General features: G+C 42.5%; 1 long non-coding RNA gene across 2 annotated transcripts in view; it reads right to left on the bottom strand.

Annotated features, from left to right (window-relative positions):
• The window catches only part of LOC138761476 (uncharacterized), an 81,612-nt gene that overhangs the window by 35,100 nt on the left and 20,417 nt on the right, over positions 1-26,095 (bottom strand). The window contains exon 3 of one of the 2 annotated variants that reach the window (XR_011356341.1): positions 20,296-22,324. The exons of the other annotated variant lie outside the window; for it this stretch is intronic. This is a non-coding gene — a long non-coding RNA (uncharacterized lncRNA). Of the gene's footprint in view, positions 1-20,295; positions 22,325-26,095 lie in introns of those variants that run through there. 2 annotated transcript variants of the gene reach the window in all.

The following is a 26,095-nucleotide window of genomic DNA, read 5'->3' as shown; positions in this document are numbered from 1 at the left end:
GAGAGCATGCTGGCTGGTTACATCACTCTCTGGTACAGAGGTGCCAACACACAGGACAAGAAAAAACTCCAGAGGGTTGTTAACTTACAGGCACCAGACTTCACTCCATTTAGGACATCTACATGAGGCAGTGTCTTAAGAAAGCAGCCTCTATCCTCAAGGACCCCCACCATCCAGGCCATGCCCTCTTTACTCTGCTACCATCGAGGAAAAAGGTTCAGGAGCCTAAAAGACAGACGTCACGAAGGACAGTTTCTTCCCCGCTGCCAACAGATTCCTGAATGGACAACAAACCACAGACACAAATTTACGTTCGTTTCTTTTGTAATTTACAGTGATATTTGCATTGCTGCAGCAAAACAACAAATTTTGTGACGTTCATGGCGTTAAATTCTGATTCTGTCATGCATTTGACAAGTCAAACCACCTTTCTGTTTAGTGCCCATTCTGGGAAATAGGCATAAGCTCCATATTCACCATCAGTGCTGCAGTTGTTATGTTTAGGAACCAAGATTCAGACAACGTTCCTCCTTCCTGTCTTAGAAAGACCATGGGAATTTTGTGCATGAAAATCTGCAGATGTTTTAAATGTTTCAGCCACTTGAGGGCAATCTCTGTCACTGTTTCAGAGCAAATCCACATTGGTGCTCAAAACAGTAAAAATATTGTTCAAGATTTAATATTCCCTTTATTGTTACATAATCATTCATTAAAAATGTAACATAGTTTGACTTTTTCCTGCTAATTGTAAAACTAGATGATGTGAGTTAGTTTCAGTGATTTTACGTTGCAGCTTGATGATTTGCTCTCTTACAGCGAGAGAAAATCTGTGTAAAAGTTGAGATTTTTAGACCATTTTTCACGTTAAATTTATGGGGTTGACTTTTACATGGATGTTACTTTTGACCGTGGTAAGTATCTGCATCATTCGAGGATCGGGAGTTCCAGTGGGCGAGCTGCCCAGGCCGAGGCGAAAGTCTGCATTCAAGAAGTTGGGAGTTCCAGTGGACGGACAGACCGGGCCTAGGCGAGAGTCTGTGTTGAGGTGTCAAGAGTTCCAATGGGCAGATTACCCGGGCCTAGGTGAAAGTCTGCGTTCTAGAAGTTGGAAGTTCTGATGGACAGGCTACCCGGGCTTGGGCGACAGTCCACGTTCGAGGCATCAGGAGTTCCGATGGGTGAGCAGCCTGGGCCTAGGCGAGAGTCCGCCTTCGAGGCGTCAGGAGTTCCGGTGAGTGGGCAGCCTGGGCCAAAAATAAGTGGGGGGGGGGGGGGAGAGAATCCACTTTTACATGCAATATGGAAAATACCTGATTTTGGATCAAAGTACATAAATGGAAAATATCTTTAAATGGGTCAGCTCAAGTGGATTTGACTTATTTAAAACTATCACTCTCTCTAAAACTAATAATCTGACATCATTTATTCTCGACTATTTAAAGCACACCTCTAAAATTGCTGTAGCTGGAATTAGTTGCTCTACTCTTTGGTCCAATTGTTTAAAAAGAGCGTTTGTTCTCAAATTTATTTCTTCGTATTAAGGCAGATGTGAAAGTGATCTTGGAATTGGGGAGACTGATTCCATCTGTCTTTAGGTGCTTCACAATTTTCCATTCTCCCAGCCCACCCTGCTACTCAATTTTCACTCTCCACCCCTCCTCCCCTCCGCCCCCCTCACCCTGTCCAGTATTCGATTATCTTCTCACCTGGGTTTCGAGACAGCCTCCCAATCCCAAACATTGTCTGACCGTTTTTCTCCACAGATGCAGTCTGACTTATTGACTGTCTCATTTGTTCAGGATTGTGTCTCAGTGGAATTTCCTTATTTTGTTTTGGGGTTAAAATGTTTAACAGGACACTGGCTCATTCAAAAGTAAAGCCTTTTTTCCCCCAGCTTTATGTCTACAGCATGCAATAGAAATCTTCCTCTTCCTTATTCTGTATTCCATTTTGATTTTTGGAATGGATAACTGATGTACAAAAGACGGAAGTTGGGAAACTATGGCTTTTATTAACTGGAACAGCTGTCAACCTCATTGATCAAGGCAAAGTGAAATGGGGAGCATGCAAAGGACTATGGGTAGGATCGGTTTCAGGAGGCCTGTCCAGCCGGCAGCAGTCATCACAGTTCCATTGTGATGACGAAAATGATTGCTCGTGTTGAATTAATTCAATTGCAACTTTTGTCACCACTAACGATTCACAACAAGAGGTTAGGTTGTATAATTGGTCCTCACACACCATGTCTTCAATCTCTGCTAACTTACACCCAATGGATCTGTGTGATCACGAGATTGGCGGTGAATTACAGAGTGAGGGAGGGCTGTGTGGCTGGGGTTAGGATTGAAAATGCTGGGAGTCAGGAATGCAGTAGGTTTTCAACTATTGCAAACACTCTTCACCCTAGTGAAGACATTTGCAAACAATACCCTTTGGATCTTTGTCCAGGTTACACCTTTTCATGATCTATACATTTGACAGAAAAGCTTTGGATTTCCATTCATATTTTCAAAAATCCTTTCATAAACTCTCTTAAACATACATCCAGCATGGTAACAGTCCATTTCAGCCCACGAGCCCGTGCCGCCCAATTTACACTCCATTAACCTACAACACCCCCCCTCCCCCAGTACCTATCGAACAGTGGGAGGAAACCAGAGGACATGGGGAAAATCCATGCAGACACAGGGAGAACGTACAAACTCCTTACAGACAGCATGGGATTCAAACCCTGGTCCCGATGGCTGGCACTGTAACAGTGTCACACTACCCTAATTGTAATGTCCATTTCCTCTCTCTTTTTCATTTCCTCTCTGTCGCTTTTACTGCTGAAACTTACACTGGTCTTCCTCCTGTGCAGCACAGGTCAGTGAAGCTGTAATATCGTTTCAGAAGCTACTAATGGATAGTTGCATTTATAATGGTAACATTTAAGAGGCTTCTATGCAGGGAATAGAGGGATATGTATCAAGCAGCAGAATTTTAGTTCAATTTGGGTATCATGTTTGGCACGGGCATCGTGGACAGCATAGTTCTGTGTTCTACATCTGTGGTAAGATGACCCCTACACTGCAGATGCCCACGTTTATTTTCTTATTATCTATGGGGATAGGAACACTCTGATGTCTTATGACTAATAGTGACTGCTGCAGCCACCCCCCTCCCCCAAGTCTTTCATTGAATACCATCAGCATCTCACTCTGCACCTTCCACCTTCACAGCCTTTCTCTACATGACCACTATCCAGCTCAGTACATTCCATTGATCAGACTATTCAGCTATTGCAGCTATTCAAATGCGGCTATTCAAACTGCATCATGGACTCATTGGTCTGCACTTCAACTTGCTCAGAAAGCCAAGGCAAGTCTAAAGTCCTCTTTCTCCATAATCCCTGCAATTGTTCACCCAATACACAGGGTGGCACAGTTAGCATAGGTTAACGTAACGCTGCCACAGCGCCAGAGATCGGGACTGGGGTTTGAATCCCGCGCTGTCTGTAAGGAGTCTGCATGTTCTCGCTGTGTCTGAGTGGGTTTTCCCCAGGGGCTCTGCTTTCCTCCCACCATTTGAAACGTACCAGGAGGCGTAGGTTAATATTGGCCCACAGAGGCTCATGGACCAAAAAGGGCCTATTACCATATTGTATGTCTAAATTTACATTTAAAAAAATTAACATTTTAAATCTAAATGAACTACTATTAAATATGGCTTCAACACATGATGGATACAAGCACCAAACGGATTATAAAATAGATATGGAGTGGCTATTGTCAAGGAACAGAGAACACAGGTGTAACATCAACCAGAAGAATGTTTCTGCACACGATGTGGTTGGAATCGGGAAGGCACTGCCTGCAAGCATTCTGGCAGGACCGTTCCATTGTAGCTTTCACAACAGGAAACGTAACTAAAGCAGGAAGTAAAAGTAAAACACAAAAGTCTGCAGATACTGCAGTTGAAGGAAAATGTAAAAATAAAACATGATTTTCCATCTGGCCACTCTCCAGCATTAAAATTGATTTCTCCGGTTTCTGCCAACCTGATCTCCTTTCCCACCCCCCCTTCCCTTCCCTTCCCCCTCTATCCATCTCCTTCCATCTCTATCACCCCTTCCCCTTCCAGCTGCCCCCTTCCCTCTCAATTCACCCCTTCCCTCTCTATTCATCCCCTTCCCTCGCTAGCCACCCAGCAATCCCCCCTCCCCCTGCTCGCTGCTGTGCCCCCTCCCTTCTCCTCTACCTCCTGCCTTTGCCACCACCTGTCCCCCTTACCCTTTTGTTCAGGCACCTGTCAACAGGGCTCAATCCTGAAACGTCAGTTATGTATCTTTATCTTTAATAAATAAAGGACACTCTTTGACCTGCTGACTTTCTCCAGCTTTGTGTTTTTACAGGAAACAGATAACGACATGGTGAGGAGAGATTTTCAAGACTAGGAGCCAGGTTGGAATTGATACGATTGGCCATGAACTGGCAGGGGATGCCAACCTTTTAATTTAGACATACAGCACATAACAGGCCATTTCAGCCCATGAGTATGTACCAGGGGTATAAGTTAATTGGGTGGCACGGACTCGTGAGCTGAAATGGTCTGTTATCATACTGCATGTCTAAATTAAAACTGGGATGGGCAGAAATGATGGGCCAAATGGCCTCTTTCTGTTCTATAACTCACTGATATTTAACAGAAGTTTCCAAATCCTAGCATGGGAATATTTTCACCCATTTTTCACTCATATTTTCACTTATCCCTCACCACCAATTGTCCTCCCCCTCCCTTCCCCCTGTGGCCACAGGAGGTGCTACACGTGCTCTCAACACACTTTAGGGTCCCAAACAGTCCCTCCAAGTGAAGCAACACTTCACTTGTGCACCCGCAGGACTGATTTACTGCATCCAATTCTCTCTCTGTGGCCTTCTCTACATTGGAGAGACTGGGCGCAGACTGGGAGATTGCTTCGCTGAACACCTTCGCTCAGTCGGCACCAGTGACATGGACCTCCCAGGAGCCAACCATTTCGGATCTGTGTCTCACTCTTACACTCACATGTCTGCTCATGGCCTCATGTTCTATCCCACCAAGACCATCCAGAAAATGGAGGAGCACCACTTGGTTTTCAGTCTGCCACTCTCCAGTCCGATGGCATTAACATCGACTTCTCCGGTTTCTCCTAACCTGCTCTCCTTTCCCCCTCCCTTCCCCCATCTTCTTTCCTCCTTCAGCTCTCTCCCCCCCTCCCCTCTCCATTCACAGAGCTACCTCCTGACGGGTGGACTTGGTGGGACAGTACACGAGGCCGTGGACAGACAGGCAAGCGTGGGAGTGGGATGCAGAACTGAAATGGTTGGCCTCTGGGAGATCCCTGTCACCAGTGCGGACAGAGTGAATGTGTCCAGTGATCTCCCAGTCTGCGCCCAGTCTCTCCAATGGAGAGAAGGCCACTGAGGGAGCACCTTTAAAATGTATCACTCCTGCAGATACAGCCTCAGGAATACAATACATAGTTCTCTGAAAGTGGTGACATGTGTAGTAGATAGGGTGGTGCAAAAGCCAGATGGCACACTTGGTATCATCTGCCTTGGCACTCAGTGCTTAAGGTCAGGATGACCCATTCCAGATGGATAGAATTCCACATTTGGAACAAATACAATGGATGTGGAGGAATTGTGAAATCCAATGTCTGTATCAGCAAGTGTCCAGAGCTGTTACTCAGTAAACATCATTAGGCCACACCTTGCACAATGAATGACATGGCCATAAAGGGGTGACACATTTAGTGTAGTGGTGCCATGCTTTTACAGCACCAACGATTGGGACCAGGGTTCAAATCCTGAGCTGTCATGAGTTTGTACCTTCTCACTGTGTCTGCGTGGGTTTTCTCCAGGGGCTCCAATTTCCTCCCACCCTTCAAAACATACCAGGGTTGGAGGTTAATGGGGTTGTGACAAAGTACATAGATATGTTTTTGGGAGATAAATTGGGACAAGTTTTTTCGTGTCGGTCACATCTAAACATTTTAAAACAGATCTTATTTAAAATACTGGAGCTCTGCTCATGCTTGACATGTCAGGGCCTCACAGCCTTTGCAAAAGCTTTGGAGAGTTCCCAAGAGACTTCACTAATGGATTGTTGTTTACAAAAATGCAACAGGTGAAAGAGCTTGTCAGAGCCGCAGACTATCTGGAGCTGTTCTAAGAGGGTCATGTGGTTTTGCAAGCAGAGAGAGTTAAACAAGCTTTTTCAGAGAGAGAGACAGAGAGAGAGAGAGAGAGAGAGAGAGAGAGAGAGAGAGAGAGAGAGAGAGAGAGAGAGAGAGATCAGTTCTACATTGTTACAGCCAGCAATAGCAGCTGGGACTGGAAAAGGACAAGCTGGCAAGCTTGTGGAAAACCCTATATGGAAGACGGTTTGTGAGTTCTTAATTCAGCCTGGTCCAAGGCCTTGTGGTTCATACAAAAGGAGAGGACTGGCTGTCTAATGTTTCACTTGGAATAAAGGAAATGAAAAGCAACTCCGTGGTGATCTGAAAGAAAGAGGTTATCATCTGGAGAACCCTGACAGGGCAAGTTTCTTCAGCAAGACACTGAAGTGGCTGATGGAAGTAAATGTATAACAAATCTCTCTCTGAAAACCAACATGAACCTTCCTGAGCAATAATTCCATACACCTTTCAAGCACCAAAGCCTGGTGAACTTCATCAATGTTAAATTCTGTGCACAGTATAGGAATTGCCTGCAACGGAATGAGAAGTGAGATTGGACTGTGAACCAAAGAACTTTTCTGAACTTACACACACATTACATACATGTGCGCTGAGAATTAAAAGGGGGTTAAGTAAGTCAATAGTGATAAGTTAAAGTGTGATCATATTTTCATGTTTAAAGATAATTAAAAGCAACTTTAAGTAACCATTTGTCTTGGTGAATAACTATTGCTACTGGGTTTTGGGGTCCTCTGGGCTCGTAATAGGGTGGCACAGGCTCATAAACCAAAAGGGCCTGTTACTACACTGCATGACTACAATTAAAATATTTTAAAATTTTACGGTGAAACTCTGCTGAATATCAGCCTGTGCATCTAAGGATAAAACCCTGATTGCAGTTGGATGAAGATTTAAAGAATGGAAGATGGTTGTAAAATTCAAGCTCCACGTGAGGAAGAAAATATCGTTGTTTTACTTCTTGAAACAACTTTCAAAATTGTTGGTGGAAATTAGATGAAGAACTGTTTATCCATCATAAAGCAGTGCAGCGATTTGACAACTGGGAATCTTTCCTTCCTCGCGACTTGTCTCCACCGAAGACCATGTACTCACCAGACTTGCTTCCACAGCCTCGCTGGTTATGTATCTTCATCTTTGTTTTATGAAGTCTGCTGTGTGACCTGCTGAGTTCCTCCAGCTGTTGTGTGTGTGTGAAACTGATTTAAAAGGTCCCAAGGGAAGCAAGTCTGAATGCAGCTGATTGAACAGTAGTGTTTTACTTGCACAATATTGTAACAGCAGTAAAAGACACACTCTCGCCAGATTAAATGATACAACAACTTGCGGGAAGAAGGCTTTACAATCAACATCCAATACCCATGGTTCTTATCTAACTAAACTTGGGACACCAAGCAGACAATACTACAGCTCTCAACCTTTTGTCTGCACACACCTTACCAACAAACCACCAGTGTTGCCCACAGTTCCCAAGCTGGAGTGGAGTTCAGGTTCATCCAGGAAGAGGAAGAGGAAGATGGCTCACTCGCAGTGGGCTTTATAGTGTCATCAGATGAAGGATCCGGTCCAGGGATCGACAAGGGGCCAATGACCAGATGTGTGCTGACCTGTGGGTAAGGCTCGACCTCGATTGGCAGTTGAGGTGACTTCGATCAGGTTCCAGATGGAGAGAGAATGTGCCCCTCCACAATCCACATTCCCAACAGGTTTCAGGTGCAGAGGTCATGTAACCATCCACATTTCCAACTGATTCCAGAACCAGTCACATGACCCTTCATAATCCATGTTCCCACCAGGTTTCAGATGGAGAGATCACCTGACCCTCCACAGTCCACATTCCCACCTGGATCCAGACAGAGAGATCATGTGACCCTCCACAGTCCACAGCCCCACCAGGTTCCAGGCAGAGAGACCACATGCCCCTCCACAGTGCCCACTCCCACTGGGTTCCAGACAGAGAGACCACATGACCTTCCACAGTCCACATTCCCACCAGGTTCCAGACGGAGAGACCACATGCCCCTCCACAGCCCACACCCCCACCAGCATTATGCTTTTACTTCAATCACTGCATCTGCAGACTTTCATGCTTTACTCCAAATTGGAATTATATGCAGCACCATGTTGTGAACAGGTCCAAGGGATGGAAATCACTGTCAGGTTTTCTCTTGTCAAGACGATGGACCAGATCATGGATTATGGTCCTAGCAGGTGAGATTCCAAGAAAATGCTCCAAAGTAGAATTCTGCTTATTATGCTCAACAAACCAATACAATCAGTGGGTCATACATCTTGGGGCGGGGGGGGGGGGGGGTAGATTCCAATTTTAGCTTTGGACCCCACTCACCTCACAGCTTGCAAACACCAACAAGCTCCACCGATGCCCACAGTTTCATTTGTGTCCAAGTAGATCGGGGTGGGAGGGGGATTGACATTAATCTGACACTGAGTTGGGGGCTGGCAGCATTATTCAGTGCCATGTTGGCAGGAGCAGGTTGTCACGTTGCTGAGTGAGTTGACTGTGTTAGTACAAAGCAGATAAAGAAAGCCCCCCTGAGCGAGCGATGAAGGACATGCAAGCTGACAGGAAGACAATGGCACGGTAGGCAGATGGTTCCGGGCTCAGACACCCTGTCCCCACACTGTCAGCAGTCAGAACCTGCTCACTCAGCTGGCATGAAACGCGTCATTAAACCAGCGCAGGGCCATCCAGGGCAGCACATTCCACTGCTCCTCCTCAGATTAAAAGCGTTAGACAGTGGTTCTCAACCTTTCTTTCCCACTCACACCCCACTGTAAGTAATCCCTCTGCCATCAGTGCTCTGTGATTAGTAATGGGTTGCTTAACATGGGATGTGAGTGGGAAGGGAAGGTTGAGAACCACTGCTCTAGATCCAATTGTTACTGAAATATTTTGCTTGTGAAAAATTGTCTTTGGCTCATTTCCTTTGGAGTTATGAAACCGTGCACATAACAAGTCAATTAGGGACGATTAAAACAGTGGGTTTCAACCTTCCCTTCCCACCCACATCCTACTTTAAGTAATCCCTTACTAATCGCAGAGCACCGATGGCAGAGGGATTACTTAAAGTGGGATGTGATTGGAAAGAAAAAAGTTGAGAACCACTGTGTTAGAACCACAGAACATTACAGCACAGAAACAGGCCCCTTTGGCCCTTCTAGTCGGTGCCAAACCATTTTTCTGCCTAGTCCCACTGACCTGCACCCAGTCCATGGCCCTCCATCCCACTCCCCATCCAAATTTCTCTTGAATGTTAAAATTGAGCCCGCATTCACCAGCTGGTAGCTCATTCCACACTCTCTGTGTGAAGAAGTTCCGCTTAATCTTTTCCCCTTTTACCCTTAACCCACGTCCTGCGGTTTGTATCTCAGTGGAAAAAGCCGACCTACATTTACTCTGTCGATCTCCCCCAAAATTTTAAGTACTTCAATCAAATCTCCCCTCATTCTTCTACCCTCCAGCAAATAAAGTCCTAACCTGTTTCACCTTTCCCTGTAACTCAATGAATTATCTGTGGGTTAAAAAAAATTAAAATGAACAGATTCAAGGTGAATGTAAATTTACATTTCTTCTTGTAATACAATGACAAACTTTGCATTGGGACAAATTTCCTTTTGATCAACTTCCCTCCTTGTTGTTCTCATTTCTGCTGAAGTTCATTGTGGTAACTTGCTGCATCAATATTTCCCTTCCAATTGAATTACGTCTACTTTAACAGTAAAAGGAGGTCCTGCAAAAATGACTGACCCAAGGCTTCGTTCCAACTGCGGCAATTATACTTTCAATTGCTGATTGCGGTCAATAGCAGAAAAATCTAGTTAATACATTAAAATATTTAATGCTTGCTGCTAGACTGGCATAGTGCAACTGTGCCATTGTTAACAGCTGTTTTAATAAAGTCTCAGTGATATCTTCTATTCGGTCCCTTCCTCCAGAGGGGAAAAATTCGAGGCTAAGCCAGATTTTATTTTATGCAATTATGGCCTTTTCACAATCAGTTTTTAAAAAATATTATTTTCTGGTTTGAATCGATAGTAAGTTGTTGCATTAGAGGATTGTTAAGTCGGCCTGCGATACCATGGACACCAGACCTCACTTGGTCAAGGATGTCTACATGTCTTAAAACAGACTCAAGGACCCCCACCACCCAGGCCATGTCCTCTTCATTCTGCTACCATTGGGGTAAAGGTACAGGAGCCTGAAGACGAGCACTCAGCGGCACAAGGACAGCTTCTTCACCTCTGCTATCAGATCCCTGAATAATCAATGAACCAAAGACACTGCCTGACTTTGGCTTTTCATGCACTATTTTTAATTATTGTTGTAAGTTGGTTTATATGAATGTTTGTCCTGTGTCGCTGCCGCAAAACAACGAATTTCACGACTTGTTCATGACAATAAAGTCTGATTCTGGCTCTGCCTGCCCCTTCGCCCATTTCCAGTGTGGCCTCTCCCTCCTGTTTCCTGGCCTTTAACCCTTTTCTTCCCCCCCCACCCCCGCTCTTCAAGTGGGCTTCCTGGCTCTCACCCTCGCCAAAGTTTCCCAGTGTCTCAGCCAGCTGGTTACAGCCTTGACATTCAGCCCTTCCCTGCCCTGCGGTTCCCTCTAAAGCAGCCTGTCTAAATGTTTTCCAGCCCTTCCCTTCCTGCCCCACAATCAGATTCTTTAAAACAAATCTCTACGTGACAAACTTGCTTCTAATTCTCACTAAGAACACGCCCGACGAGGAATCTGAAAACGATGGATCACCAACATGTTCATTATGCAGCAGGTTCTTTAGCCCAACGCGTCCAAAATAATAACATGCCTCTTCTGCTCATCCCATTTACATACATTTTCATGATTCATTTATTTCCAAGTAATATTACACAAAATTGCATTTAGTCTGGCGGAAGGCATATAAAGAGCAGACATTAGAGTCACTTTTACTGAAAGAGAAGCAAAAGAAAATCCCTTCAGAGCCACTGAGTGCCCGTGGATTTTCCCCCAGTACTCCTGTGGCCACACGCTCTGCTGTTTGGTCGGAAACCTGAGCTACAGATCCATACATGACCGGTGCCCCGGGCCCCACTAGGACCCCTTCTTGCCCTCAGAACCCTCTCGAATCCCTTGCTCTTCAGCATCCCATGCGGGTCCCCTGACTGCAAGCCGCCCACGTGCGATGCTCAGCCGCTGGGTGCCTTGCTGGGTCAGTCGCCTGTAGGGTCGTCCCCTCTGCTTCTCAAACCTGAGGGGGTGGGGGGGTGTTCTCTCTCTGCTTCTGGTGGCCGCTGCCGACCAGAGGCGCTGCCATCTTGGGCACAGACCCCACAGCAGCAGGATTTTAAAATAAACTCCTCTTCACTCCTTTAACAGGCTGTTCAAAATCTGTCAGAAGCCACCGGCATGAGGACCGGGCGGTTGAACCCCTTAGGAGAAGCACTGCATCTCTACTCTCCCAAGCCCGCCCCATCCCAGCATCTTGGAACCCCTTCTCACCCATGAATGGAGAACTCTAATTGCACCTAATTAATTGCAGATCATGTCAAAAATGCCCCTCTCAGATCCCCTTACAATCTTTCATCTCTCAACCAAGGGGGCAGCACATTTGGCGCCACGCCGTTAAAGTGCCACCGATCAGGACTGAGGAACGAATCCCACACTGTCTGCAAGGAGGTTGTACGTTCTCCGGGTGTCTGCATGGGATTTTCCCGGAGGCTCCAGTTTCTTCCCAATGTTAAAAATGTACCAGGGGTGTCCGCTAATTGGGCGCCATGGGCTCGTGGGCCAAAAGGGCCTGTTACCGTGCTGCATTTTGAAAAATTTTGAATCACGCTAATGCCCTCTCATCTTCAACACTGCAAAAGACTGTGATCATCCATGACATCCATGCTCTTCGTGAATGGATCACTCCTCAGCCTCCGCCACTCTTGGTCTCGACAACATCCTTGTAAAACCTTTCTGCCTTTCACATTCCATCTTCTGCACAGTGATCAGGACTGCACGCAGTATTCTGGCTGTGGTCTGAACAATGTCTTGTGCAGCTATAATATGATGTCCAAAGTAGTTGGGAAATAATTGGAACACAGTGCTTTAGAATCTCCTGCAGACCTACTGTCACTGCCATTGAATCTCAGCAGGTTTGGCACGTGTACAACAACAATCCTTCCTGTGACAGTATTTATCGACAACATTGACAACAGTCAGGATGGTATGGAACTGCAAGAAATTCGACAGGCTGCAGACACTGTGATTGTAGCAAAAAAACACACCAAAATGCTGAAGGAACTCAGCCGGCCTTCTCAGCATCCATAGGACACAAAGATATGTCGCCAACATTTCAGACCTGAGCCCTTCTTCAAGGAATAAGCCAGAAGCAGGAAATCTCAGAAATCAGGCAATGCTGGGCTGGGGGGAGGAACCCAGACCAACAAAGGATGTTGATTCGATACTATTACGGGCCCAGAGCAACAGAAATTCACCAAGACAAATGGTTACTTAAACAAAAGTTAATTATCTTTAAACATGAAAACAGAATCACTATTTAACTAATCTAACTTAACCCTCTTCTAATTCTAAGTGCACGTGTATGTAATGTATGCGTAAGTTCAGAAAAATCCAATCTCACTTCTCACTCCTCCAAGTTCAGGCAATTCTTATACTGTGCACAGAATTTAACATTTATGAATTTCACCAGGCTTTGGTGCTTGAAAGGTAAATGGTTACCACTCAGGAAGGTTCTATTTGGTTTTCAATTGTTGCTCATTGGATACCCACAACTGATTCTTTCCGATCAGCCACTTCAGTGTCTTGCCGAAGAAACTTGCTCCTTCAGGGTTTTCCAGATGATAGCTTCTTTCTTTCAGGTCACCACAGAGTTCCTTTTCTGTTTCCTTTATTTCAAGTGAAACATTATACAGCTAGCCATCTCCTCTTGTATAGACCACAAGGGATTTGACCAGGCTGATCTAAGAATTCACAACCAGTCTTCAAAATGGGGTTTTTCCACAAGCTTGCCAGCTTGTCCTGTTCCAGTCCCAGCTGCTGCTGCCGAACTGTAGAACTGAAGTCTCTCCCTCTCTCACACACACAGGGAAAAAACCCACAACCCTCCTAGAACAGCCAATTGCACTCAGACAGACTGCGGCTCCGGACTTAATCTTCTGAGTTTGTTCATCTGTTGCTTTCCAAAACAATAATCCATTGCTCCACAGCATGTCCAATTAACACCTACTTGTGAAGTCCTTATAGGTATTCTTCAAAGTTTGTGCAAAGGCACCCAGAGTCTGGACTGTCTGGCTAAAGCAGAGCTCTGGCATTTTAAATGAGATCTGTTTTTTTTTAATTTTTTATTTTTCACACCATAAACCACATTAACCATGATACATACTTTTTCCTTTTCAAATATATACAGTGCCATTTTCTCCCCCCCCCCCACTCCTCCCATCCCACCCTCCCTACCTCCCCCCCCCACCCATGTCCATTTAAAGTACAAAATCTAGGATACATTAAACCAGTCAAACAATGTTGTCATTCAATAAAAATAAACAAGAAATTCCAGTGAGTCAATTCTTTTCATTTCCTTCTCCTTTCATTAATTTAGGTAGTGAATGTCCCTGGTAGGTTTTCGCTATTGTGTTTCATGTAAGGCTCCCATATTTGTTCAAATATTTCAATATTATTTCTTAAACTATATGTTATTTTTTATAATGGAATACATTTATTCATTTCTATATACCATTGTTGTATTTTCAAATTATCTTCCAATTTCCAGGTTGATATAATACATTTTTTTGCTATGGCTAGAGCTATCTTAACAAATCTTTTTTGTGCACCATCCAAATCGTCCAAGTTCTTTGTTTTTTATGTTACTTAGGAGGAAGATCTCTGGATTCTTTGGTATATTGTTTTCTGTAATTTTATTTAATATTTGGTTTAGATCTTCCCAAAATTTTTCTACTTTCTCACATGTCCAGATTGCATGAATTGTTGTTCCCATTTCTTTTTTACATCGAAAACATCTATCAGATACTGTTGGGTCCCATTTATTTAACTTTTGAGGTGTAATGTATAGCCTGTGTATCCATTTATATTGTATCATACGTAACCTCGTATTTATTGTATTTCTCATCGTTCCAGAACATAACTTCTCCCATGTTTCCTTTTTTATCTTTATATTTAAATCTTGTTCCCATTTTTGTTTAGTTTTACCATTTGTTTCTTCATTCTCCTTTTCTTGCAGTTTAATATACATATTTGTTATAAATCTTTTGATTATCATTGTATCTCTAATCACATATTCAAAGTTACTTCCCTCTGGTAACCTCAGACTGCTTCCTAATTTGTCCTTCAAGTAAGATCTCAATTGGTAATATGCCAGCACTGTATCTTGAGTTATATTGTATTTATCTTTCATTTGTTCAAAGGATAATAATCTATTTCCTGAAAAACAATTTTCTATTCTTTTGATCCCTTTTTTTCCCCCATTCTCTAAAGGAAAGGTTATCTATTGTAAAAGGGAGTAACTTATTTTGCGTCAATATTAGTTTTGGTAATTGATAATTTGTTTTATTCCTTTCTACATGAATCTTTTTCCAAATATTAAGTAGATGATGTAATACTGGAGAACTTCTATGTTATACCAATTTTTCATCCCATTTATATAATATGTGTTCAGGTATCTTTTCCCCTATTTTATCTAATTCTAATCTAGTCCAATCTGGCTTTTCCCTTGTTTGATAAAAATCTGATAGGTATCTTAATTGTGCGGCTCTATAATAATTTTTTAAGTTTGGCAGTTGTAAACCTCCTTGTTTATACCATTCTGTTAATTTATCTAGTGCTATCCTCGGTTTCCCCCCTTTCCATAAAAATTTCCTTATTATTTTCTTTAACTCCTTGAAGAATTTCTCTGTCAAGTGTATTGGCAATGCCTGAAATATCCTTGGGAAAATGTTCATTTTAATACAGTTTATCCTTCCTATTAGTGTTAATGGTAAATCTTTCCAATGCTCTAAATCGTCCTGTAATTTTTTCATTAGTGGATAATAATTGAGTTTATATAGTTGGCCGAGATTTTTATTTATTTGTATACCTAGGTATCTTATTGCTTGCATTTGCCATCTGAATGGTGATTCCTTCTTAAATTTTGAGAAATCCGCATTATTCATTGGCATTGCTTCACTTTTATTTACGTTAATCTTGTAACCTGACACTTCTCCATATTCCTTCAATTTCTTATATAATTCTTTTATTGATAGTTCTGGTTCTGTTAAGTATACTATAACATCATCCACAAATAAACTGATTTTATATTCTTTGTCTTTTATTTTTATCCCTTTTATATTATTTTCTGTTCTTATCAATTCTGCTAGTGGATCTATAGCTAACGCAAACAATAAGGGTGATAGTGGGCGTCCCTGCCGTGTTGACCTGCTTAAATTAAATTGCTTTGATATATATCCATTTACTGTCCCTTTCGCCAATGGCCCCTTATATAATGCTTTAATCCAATTAATATACTTCTCTGGTAAACTGAATTTTTGCAATACTTTGAATAAATAATTCCATTCTACTCTGTCAAAGGCCTTCTCTGCGTCTAAAGCAACTGCTACTGTTGGCGCTTTACTCCCTTCTACTGCATGAATTAAGTTAATAAATTTACAAATATTGTCTGTTGTGCATCTTTTAATAAATCCAGTTTGGTCTAGATTTACCATTTTTGGTACATACTCTGCTAATCTGTTTGCTAATAGTTTAGCTATTATCTTATAATCTGTGTTAAGTAATGATATTGGTCTATATGACGCTGGTGCGAGTGGATCTTTCCCTTGCTTTAGTATTACTGCAATTATTGATGTTTTACATGAATCTGGTAAGCTTTGTGTTTTATCAATCTGGTTGATTACTTCCAGGAGGGGAGGAATTAATAAATCTTTAAATGTTTTATAGAATTCTATTGAGAATCCATCCTCTCCTGGTGTTTTATTATTTGGTAATTTTTTTATTATCTCTTGTATTTCTACTATTTCAAATGGTTCTGTTAATTTATTTTGTTCCTCTATTTGTAATTTTGGTAGTTCAATTTTTTAGTTAGAAATTCATCAATTTTCCCTTCTTTCCCTTCGTTTTCAGTTTGGTATGATTGTTCATAGAATTCTCTAAAGTTTTCCTTGATCTCCTTTGGATTATATGTGATTTGTTTGTCTTTTTTCCTTGATGCCAATACCATTTTCTTAGCTTGTTCTGTCTTAAGCTGCCATGCTAGAATTTTGTGCGTTTTTTCCCCCTAGTTCATAATATTTCTGTTTTGTCTTCATTATATTCTTCTCCACCTTATATGTTTGTAGTGTTTCATATTTTATTTTTTTATATGCCAATTCTCTTCTTTTAGTTGTATCTTCCTTCATTGCTAATTCTTTTTCTATATTTACTATTTCCCTTTCCAACTGCTGTTTCCTGATTATAGTCCTTCTTCATCTTGGTTACATAACTTATTATTTGCCCTCTAATGAATGTTTTCATTGCATCCCATAGTATGAACTTATCTTTCACTGATTCCGTATTTATTTCAAAATACATTTTTATTTGTTTTTCAATAAATTCTCTAAAATCCTGCCTTTTAAGTAACATGGGGTTTAATCTCCATCTATACATTCTTGGAGGGATGTCCTCTAACTTTATTGTCAATATTAAGGGTGAATGGTCTGATAATATTCTAGCTTTATATTCTGTTTTTCTTACTCTATCTTGCATACGAGCTGATAACAAAAATAGGTCTATTCTTGAGTATGTTTTATGTCTACCCGAGTAATATGAATATTCCTTTTCATTTGGGTGTTGTTTCCACCATATATACAAAAGTTGCATTTCTTCCATCGATTTAATTATAAATTTGGTTACTTTGTTCTTTCTGTTAATTTTTTTCCCAGTTTGGTCCATATTTGAATCCAAATTCAGGTTGAAATCCCCTCCTATTAATATGTTCCCTTGCGTATCTGCTATCTTCAAAAAAATATCTTGCATAAATTTTTGATCTTCTTCGTTAGGTGAATATACATTGAGTAGATTCCAAAACTCCGAATATATCTGACATTTTATCATTACATATCTCCCTGCTGGATCTATTATTTCCTCTTCTATTTTAATTGGCACATTTTTACTAATTAATATAGCTACTACTCTTGCTTTTGAATTATACGACGATGCTGTTACGTGTCCTACCCAATCTCTCTTTAATTTCTTGTGCTCCAATTCAGTTAAATGTGTTTCTTGCACAAATGCTATATCATTTTTTTCTTTTTTCAGTAAATTTAGCAGTTTCTTCCTTTTAATTTGGTTATGTATTCCGTTAATATTTAAAGTCATATAGTTCAGTGTAGCCATTTTATACTTTGTTTATCTTCCCTTTCCATTTCTCCATCATCACCTTTCCTTCTTATCCATTTCTGCTTTCTTGTTTTGAACACTTTATAAGACAACATTTCTAAAACATCAAAAATTTTGCTTATTCTCCTATTTAAAACTTCTTTAACCCCATTCTCCCCTCCCGAGTTGTCCTTTATCCCTTGTCGGACAACCACATCTCCCCTCTCCATTTGGATTTGCGAATTCACTCGCAAACGTCAGCTGATTTTGCAGTGACTGTAACTCCTCCCCACCCAGCCCCCCCCAGAAAAGATTTCAATTTTCATATGTAACAAAGGTCACTCTTTTAAATTCCCTCCTTATTCCCTCTATTCCATTTCCCTCCCTTATTAATTCTTGTCTATACTCTATATATTTTCCTCTAAATACGGATACATTCATGTTTTTTCTTTGGCTTGGCTTCGCAGACGAAGATTTATGGAGGGGGTAAATGTCCACGTCAGCTGCAGGCTCGTTTGTGGCTGTTTGTGTACACTATATATATATATATATATATATATATATATATATACACACACATATACCCCTTTACACACATACATATAGATCGTGGTCATTTTTACTCTTATTACATGTCTTCATCTCTCTGCTTGTTTTGTAGTTGTTCTGCAAATTTCCTTGCTTCTTCTGGATCCGAGAATAGTCTGTTTTGTTGCACTGGAATAACTATTTTAAGTACCGCTGAGTACCTTAACATAAACTTATATCCTTTTTTCCATAAGATCGTTTTCGCTGTATTGAACTCCTTCCTCTTCTTCAGGAGTTCAAAACTTATGTCTGGATAGAAAAAATTTTTTTGACCTTTATATTCCAGTGGCTTTTTGTCCTCTCTTATTTTCTTCATTGCTTTCTCCAATATATTTTCTCTTGTTGTATATCTTAAGAATTTTACTAAAATGGATCTTGTTTTTGCTGCGGTTGTGGTTTCGGGGCTAAAGTTCTATGTGCCCTCTCTATTTCCATTTCTTCCTGTAATTCTGGTCTTCCCAGGACCCTGGGGATCCAATCTTTTATAAATTCTCTCATATTCTTGCCTTCTTCATCTTCCTTAAGGCCCACTATCTTTATATTATTTCTTCTATTATATCTATCTTCTGAGCTAACAGCTCCTGTGCCACTTTAGCTTTTTTATTAGATTCTTCTAATTTCTCTTTTAAGTCTTCTACTTCCATATCTACAAATGTTCCTCGCTTTTCCATATTTTCCACTCTTTTTCCTAACTCTAATATGGCCATTTCCATTTTATTCATTTTTTCTTCTGCATTCTTAATTCTTCTTATCTCATTAAATTCTTGTAATTGCCATTCTTTCACTGATTCCATATATTCTTTAAAAAAAGATACATCCATTGTCTTGCCTTTCTCTTCTTCTTCCACTTCTTTCTGTTCTTCTTCTTCTTCTTCCTCTGGGTTGACCATCTGTTGTTTCCTTGTTTTCTTTTTACCCTCTTCTTTCTTGTTGTCGTTATTGTCTGTGTTCTGCACCTGCTGCTGTGCTGCAGGTGTCTCTCTCAGCTGTGGAGATCGACTCCGCAGCTGTTCCCCCCTCCCGTCAGTGTGTTTTTTTCATGCGCATCGCGCATGCGCGAGGAGTAACGCATGCGTGGTTGCGCACTTTTACTCGGCTCTGCGAGCCATTTTTGTAGTCCCGAGCTCGGGACTTCCACTGACCTGTGGGAGCGGGCTTCTCTCTCCGCGACGGGCCTCTTCGTACAGGTAAGGCTTTCACCTTCTTCTTCCGACGTCTTTCCTTCTTCTTTTCTTCCCGTTGTTTTTGGTTTTTCTTTCTTCGCTGCCATTTTCTCCACACTTTTACTTTCACTTTGTTTTGGTTTTTAAGTTTGTGCCTTTGCTTTTTCTCTATCTTTTTTTTTTAACTTTTCTGGAGAGGGCTGGAGTTCCCCTAGCGGCCACTACTCCATCACGTGACTCCTCTCAAATGAGATCTGTTTTGAAGTGTTTATATGTGACCTACACGAAAAAAAACCTGCCACAATTTCTCTCCTTTTAAAACATATCTACATACAATATAAAATATAACATAATCCATCACAATATGATAAGGGACAAGATAGGAATTTATCATGTTTGTGTAAAAGGAGAACAGTGAATGGAGTGACAGAGATAGAGGAAGATGACGGGGGTGTTTTAACGAAGTAAATATTAATGCCACCAGGTTGGAGGGTGCCCAGACAGAAGATGAGGCCGTGCTCCTCCAATATGCGGGTGGTCTCAGTCAGGCAGTGCCTGAGACCGTGGACAGACACGCCATCCAGGGTGATGGGGAAGTAGACACATGATGCAACCAACCACTGGCTCTACCACAAGAAGGCAGCTGTTCACCCAATTTGTTGGCAAATGACCAGAGGAAATAGAAACTTTCGCAACTTCTCCCGAGTTACATGGAGGGGAGAGGTACGGAGGGATTCGGAATAGGTGCAGGTCAGTGGGACTGGGCAGAATAACAGTTCAGCACAGACAAGAATGGCCCATTTTCAGTACTGTAATGTTCTCTGGTTCTAATAAAAGTGGGGTAAATATAAACAGTGAGAGATCACCTTCTGATGAGGGAAGATTTAATACAAAGTGGGCAATAATAACTTGGGTGTGTCAGGCAGACTACACACAGAATATTGGATCAAATCAAATACTATTTATTGTCATATAATAAAATAAATGGGATATTACACTAAGTTGCCTTCAGTCTGCTATGAGGCACACAAAGATTTTCCATGACCATTCCCCTTTATAGTTTAAAGAAAGAGAAGTGACTGGCATGCAGTTAGGTTGGTGCCAGTGATCGGGACCAGGATTCGAATCCTGCACTGCCCGTAACAAGTTTGTACATTCTCCCTGTGTCTCTGTGTGTTTTCCCCGGGGGCTCTGGTTTCCTCCCACCCTTCACTTGTAACAATCCTTGATACACCTGATACCTTCCTGGCACCAGTTGTCCAGGATTTTATTACCCAGAGTGAAGGGTATTAAGCTATTCTGGATCAATAGATTTTTTTTTACCACATCTGAAGTACATGCTTTAGTGTGGGGTTCTCTATTTTATTTGAAATTAATTTAGTGTCCCATTTGTATACATATTCTCCTGCTTTCTTTTCACCTATTGTATCTCTCACTATTTGGTCTCAGGAGAGGAGCCCCCCCCCCACCCCCCCCAAATAGTGAGGCGATAAATCTTTCCTGGGCTGCCCAGTAATATTTTTAGAAACAGGTAAATTTAAACCCACCAAATTATCGTCCCATGTCAAATTTTCCATGGAGATTCTAGCCACTTTACCGTTCCACAGGGACCATCTCACCAAGCATCTTAAAGAAGCCCTGGGGCAATGAAATGGGCAACGATTGAAAAAGATACTGGAGCCTTGGCATCACCTTCATTCTGACAGTTAACTCTGCCCACCAGTGTTATGGGCAGAGTCCTCCATCTAGCAAGGGCCTCCTCAATCTTCTGGAGCAACAGGAGATAACTGAGTTTGTATAATTTGCACCAACCTTTGTCCACTTCTCACCTTAGATATTTAATGCCTTCTTGCGGCCATTTAATTGAACTTCCCTCTTGTTATCGTCTATAATCCCCATTCATCTAAGGAATCATCTCACTTTTGTCCAGATTTGCCTCATACCCCAAAACTTTCCCATAATCCTCCAGTGTGGTCCTCAGCCCTGCCAACAAACCCCCCCCCCATCCCCATAGGGTCTGTCAAATATAGTAACACATCAATCGTGAGGTTGATTTTGTGTTCCACCTGAACCCCTTATGTCAGGATCCCACCGACTGGTTTCTGCCAGCGGCTCAATTGCCAGTAATGAACAGCGCTGATGTCAATGGATGGCCCTGCCTACTGGACCCAATCAATGGAAACATCTGCCCATTTGTAATAAATTTTTTGCTTGAGGGTTTAAGATATTTTGTCTTCACCTAATTAAGAAATGTTTGACCCAATCCAAACTTCTCCAGTACCTTGAACAAAAAGTCCCACTCTGGTCTGTCAAAATCCTTCTCAGCATCCAGAGATACAGCCACTCCTAGATCCACCCCCGACTGTGCCAGATATCCTATATTAAACAGTCCAGCTATATTGTTTGGTGACTGCCTCCTTTCTACAAATCCAGCTTGGTCTGGATTCATTCGTTTCGGTAAATATTTTGCCACCCTGTTAGCCAATGCATTTGCAATGATTTTATAATCTGTGTTTAATAATGCAGTGGCTCGAAACAAGGCAGGGCTTAATGGGCCTCTGCTTTTTTGGGAATCACCATGATGATTGCTGTTGTGAAAGACTCTGAAAGCATATGTATCTCTGCTGCCTGACCATCACCTTCATAAGGAGGGGGATTAGCAGATCTTTGAAGTCTTTATAAAATTCAGCAGGGAAACCATCCTCCCCCAGTGATTTACCAGCCTGCATAGAGCTCAGGGTCCCTGCAATCTCCTCTTTGGAGAAAGGGGCATTCAGCTCCTGTCACTCTTCCTGATCCAAATTTGGTAGATCCAATGAAAGCAAGAAATCCTCTATTTTGTTGGGATCACCCCTTGACTCCGATTTATACAATTCCTTATAAAACCTTCCAAATGTATCATTTATTTCTTTTAGTTCATTGGAGATCTTGTCTTCCCCTGTTTGAATCACATTGGTTGTTCTTGAGGCCTCTTCCACTCTCACCTGCCAGGAGAAGATTGTCTTGGGTAAACTTATACTTCTCATTTTGTTCGTTTTAGATTGGTCACAGTGTTTGAGCTACCAAAAGAAAATACACACACACACACACACACACACACACACACACACACACACACACACACACACACACACACACACACACACACACACACAGTAGTTCAGTTTGTACAAATGTTTATTACAAATTCAAAAGCTGATTTCAAACTACAATATGCAAGCCCTTCCCAATTATACTTATCAATGCCTGGACTGGTCCCAACTGTCGAAGCGAGGCAACGACTGCACACTTGTAGTAGGTTGTCAGGGCGCCAGTAGCAGCTTCTCCACCTACCCCAACCGGGACATTGGCTGGACTCCAGAAGTTCTTCTTCTTGCTGAGAGATGTTGCCACCTCTCGGAGAGTCTCAAACTTCAGCAGTGGGACCATGGCTTATATTACCCAAAAACTGCTTACCCAAGCACCTATTCCCAGCACAGTAAGAAAGATAAGCGAGCAAGCTAGCATACCTAGGCTTCTATCGAATAACGTAATTTTCAGCTTATCACTTTGAACACAATGGTTTATTTTGCATCAAGGCTAGGCCTCTGACAGTCTGTGACTAAAACAAGCAGGAAGATTAAATGTTCTTGGTACACAGATGTCCTTTCGTCAGATAACTGCATCTCTGGCCCCTCGGTGGAATTTAGCTTATGTCTGCTGATTCTAAAAAAACAAGCAGGTTCTCAGCCTTGCAGAAGCAAAGGCTGCAAAAGTAAAAAAACACGATTTAAATCTTCCATTACAAAGACTTCATGGACTCTCTCCCCCACCTCATAATACTGCTGTCTAGATCTTAACATCAACTTTTCTGTCTTATATGTTTGTAACATTTTATATTTGAGCTTTTTATTCACTAAATTCCTGTATTTTTTCTCTGTACCCACTCTTTAATAATCCTTTTCCAATTGAGCTATCACCTGTCTACGACACCAACTTTCTTCATGTGGCCTGTTTAATACTCTTGGTATATCCAATGATCTGGCCCCTTAAGTAAGCCTTCAATGTGTCCATATTAGGAAGTTATCCTCAGTAAAGGGGCAGTTCATCTCACAGAACAATTCTATCTGGACCCTGAAAAAAACAACAAAATTCCAGTTTTCTCAACAGCAACGTATTCAGATGCCATCGAAATATCTAGTATTATGACGGTTAAAGTCAAGGGAGAGTGGTCCGACAGTCACCATGCTGTATGCTCATTTTCACTAACCCACCCTCCAATAGGGCTGATGCCAAAAATAAATCAATTCTAGCGTAGGGATCATGTTGCCTCAAGTAAAAGGAGTAATCCCTTTCCATTGGATTCAGCATTCTCCAGATATCTGTGAGATTCAATTCTTTCATAAAAGCCAGGGTAGATGTAGCCACCCTGGCCTTTGTCATTTTCTTTGCTGACTTGTCCATGACTGGATCCAGACAAAAATTAAAATCCCCTCCAATCAAGACATTCTCACACCTTCATTTACTTTCAAGAAGTTATCTTGCATACATTTTTCATCATCGAAATTAAGGGTATATATATTCATAAGTATCCGAGATTCCAAGTACATTTGACAATGCATCATCATGAATCTCTCCGCTGAGTTCACGATCACATCCTTGACCACCACTGGAACATTCTTCCCTATCAAAATGGCCACTCCCCTGGCCCTGGAATTGAAGGAGGACATCACCACCTGGCCTGCCCACCCCCTATAATTTTAAATGCTCTTGTTCTGTAAGGCGGGTCTCCCGAAAAAACACTATGTCCACCTGCATCTTTTTTTTTAAGGTGAGCCAAGATCTTTCTCTTAATCGATCCATTTATCCCATTTACATTAAAACTCACAAATTTAATAGACTTATCTATTGCCTTCAGACCACTCCATTATACCCTTGCCCCCTTCTTCTTGTATCCTGCTATTTAGCCTCCGTCCTGATTCTCCTCTGTAGATCCTTGGCATGGGCAATCGTACCACAAACAAAAATTAAATAAGTTAACCGAACGAGAACCCACATTCCCAAACCAACAAAAAAATCCTCCAGGAAAGAAAACCCTCCTCTTCCTTCACCCCCCAATTTACCTCTACCCTCTCCAGCACCAATAACCAAGTTATTGGTGCCAATCCTCACCCCCCCCCACCAATTTTGAGGTCTCCAATGCACCCAAACTCCCCTTGTTCTTCCCTTTCTGTGATCTCCCTGTATCTCTTCCTTACTTAACATATACAATCCCCTTCAAACATTGACATTATGTACAGAAACATAACCCTCCCATAGTCCTCACACTTTCAATATTTACAATCCATTCTTCCCCAAAAGCCCTCTATTGACATTTAGTCTCGTAAAGGTGACAAGGATCTTACAAGGTCCACGGTTCCCTTTGGGTCCTTAAAAAACCATCTTTCCCCTCCCAGAGTTACTGCAGCCACAGCCAGCCTGGCTCTGTGGAAGTCTTTTGTGGATTAAAGCCTGTTGTACAGTCTTTATCTTGTGTATGTCTGATTCTGGCTAACAGCACACCACAGAGGTGAAGAAATGGGGGGGGGGGGGGGGAAAGCCAAAAGCAGCAAGAGTGAAAAGAACTTGCCTTGTGGCAGCAAGAGTGGAGGGGTCAACCAAAACAACTCCCTCCTGCGCTTCAACAGTGCTACACTTATGTCCAGAAAGAATAAGACCCTCTCCTCCTCACATTTCCCCTTGCTTTTTCCCCCACCCTCAAAATCCTCTCTCTGCCCTGATAGCACAGAAGTCTCACCTGTGGCCCCGGAGTGTAGGGCAAGAGACCTCTGGGCCCATTCTATTTCCAAATGGTTTCCTATTTTTTTCCCCCTCCCCAGTATGTCCGATAACTATTTTTGCAGAAACTCCACCATGTCCCTCCCCTCCTTCACCCCCACAATCTTAATCGTGTTCCTCCTATTAATATTTTCTAATGTCTACCCTCTCCCACATCTTCACTCTACCCCTTTCCCAGGCAAATCTCATTCTCCCCCATCCGATCTTTCCTCTATCCTCTCAATTCACTCCTCTGTTTCCATTAACCTTTCCGTTAAGCTGCCCAGCCTTTCTTTAATTACCCCTTGCCCTGCCACCAGTGTCCTCAAAGCCCTTTTTTGTAATCTAATGGCCTCTAGTATTTCCCTGGCAAAAGGCAGTGAGCCCTCTGCCTCTTGTATCAGCCTTCCACCATATGCTTTTTACAGCCCCCTTGCTCTTCTTCCTCCTCCAGCCTGCTCTCCAACTCCAGGCCGCCATGCATCTTACCTGTTGCTCTCCCTCTGGCCGCATAGCTCCTGGAGTCCACCCAGCCCAACGCCTCAGACACCCTCTGATGTTTTGGACCCGATCTCCTTGTGCATGCCGGTTGGGACGGCTTTACCGGGTAAGTCCTCGCTATCTTTGTACTTCTCTCCACCACCACTGCCTCAGTCTGACTCCCCCAGCCTCGTACCACCAGGCTTCCCTCTGCCACCATTTTGACCTTGGCCCAGCTCCGCCACCCTCGCACCTCCCGACACCGCTGCCCTCTCCTTCTCAACCTGGCTCCTCTTACCCCGAGCCTCTGGGCTCCCTGTCATCACTGCTACCTCCTCTGCCACCCTCTCCATCCCGGCCCAACTTCTTCCATTCCACACTGCTGTACCCCACACCCCCCCTCCCCTGACGGCACTCCAGCCTCCTCTAGCGTGGCCTTCACTGGGCGCCTTCCTGGGCTAGCCCCTCTCAGGATGCCC

The sequence above is a fragment of the Narcine bancroftii genome, chromosome 4 (assembly GCF_036971445.1).
Source record: "Narcine bancroftii isolate sNarBan1 chromosome 4, sNarBan1.hap1, whole genome shotgun sequence".
Classification (NCBI taxonomy): Eukaryota; Metazoa; Chordata; class Chondrichthyes; order Torpediniformes; family Narcinidae; genus Narcine; species Narcine bancroftii.
The sequence above is the reverse complement of the archived record's forward strand: the minus strand, read 5'-3'. Positions and strand labels throughout refer to the sequence as shown.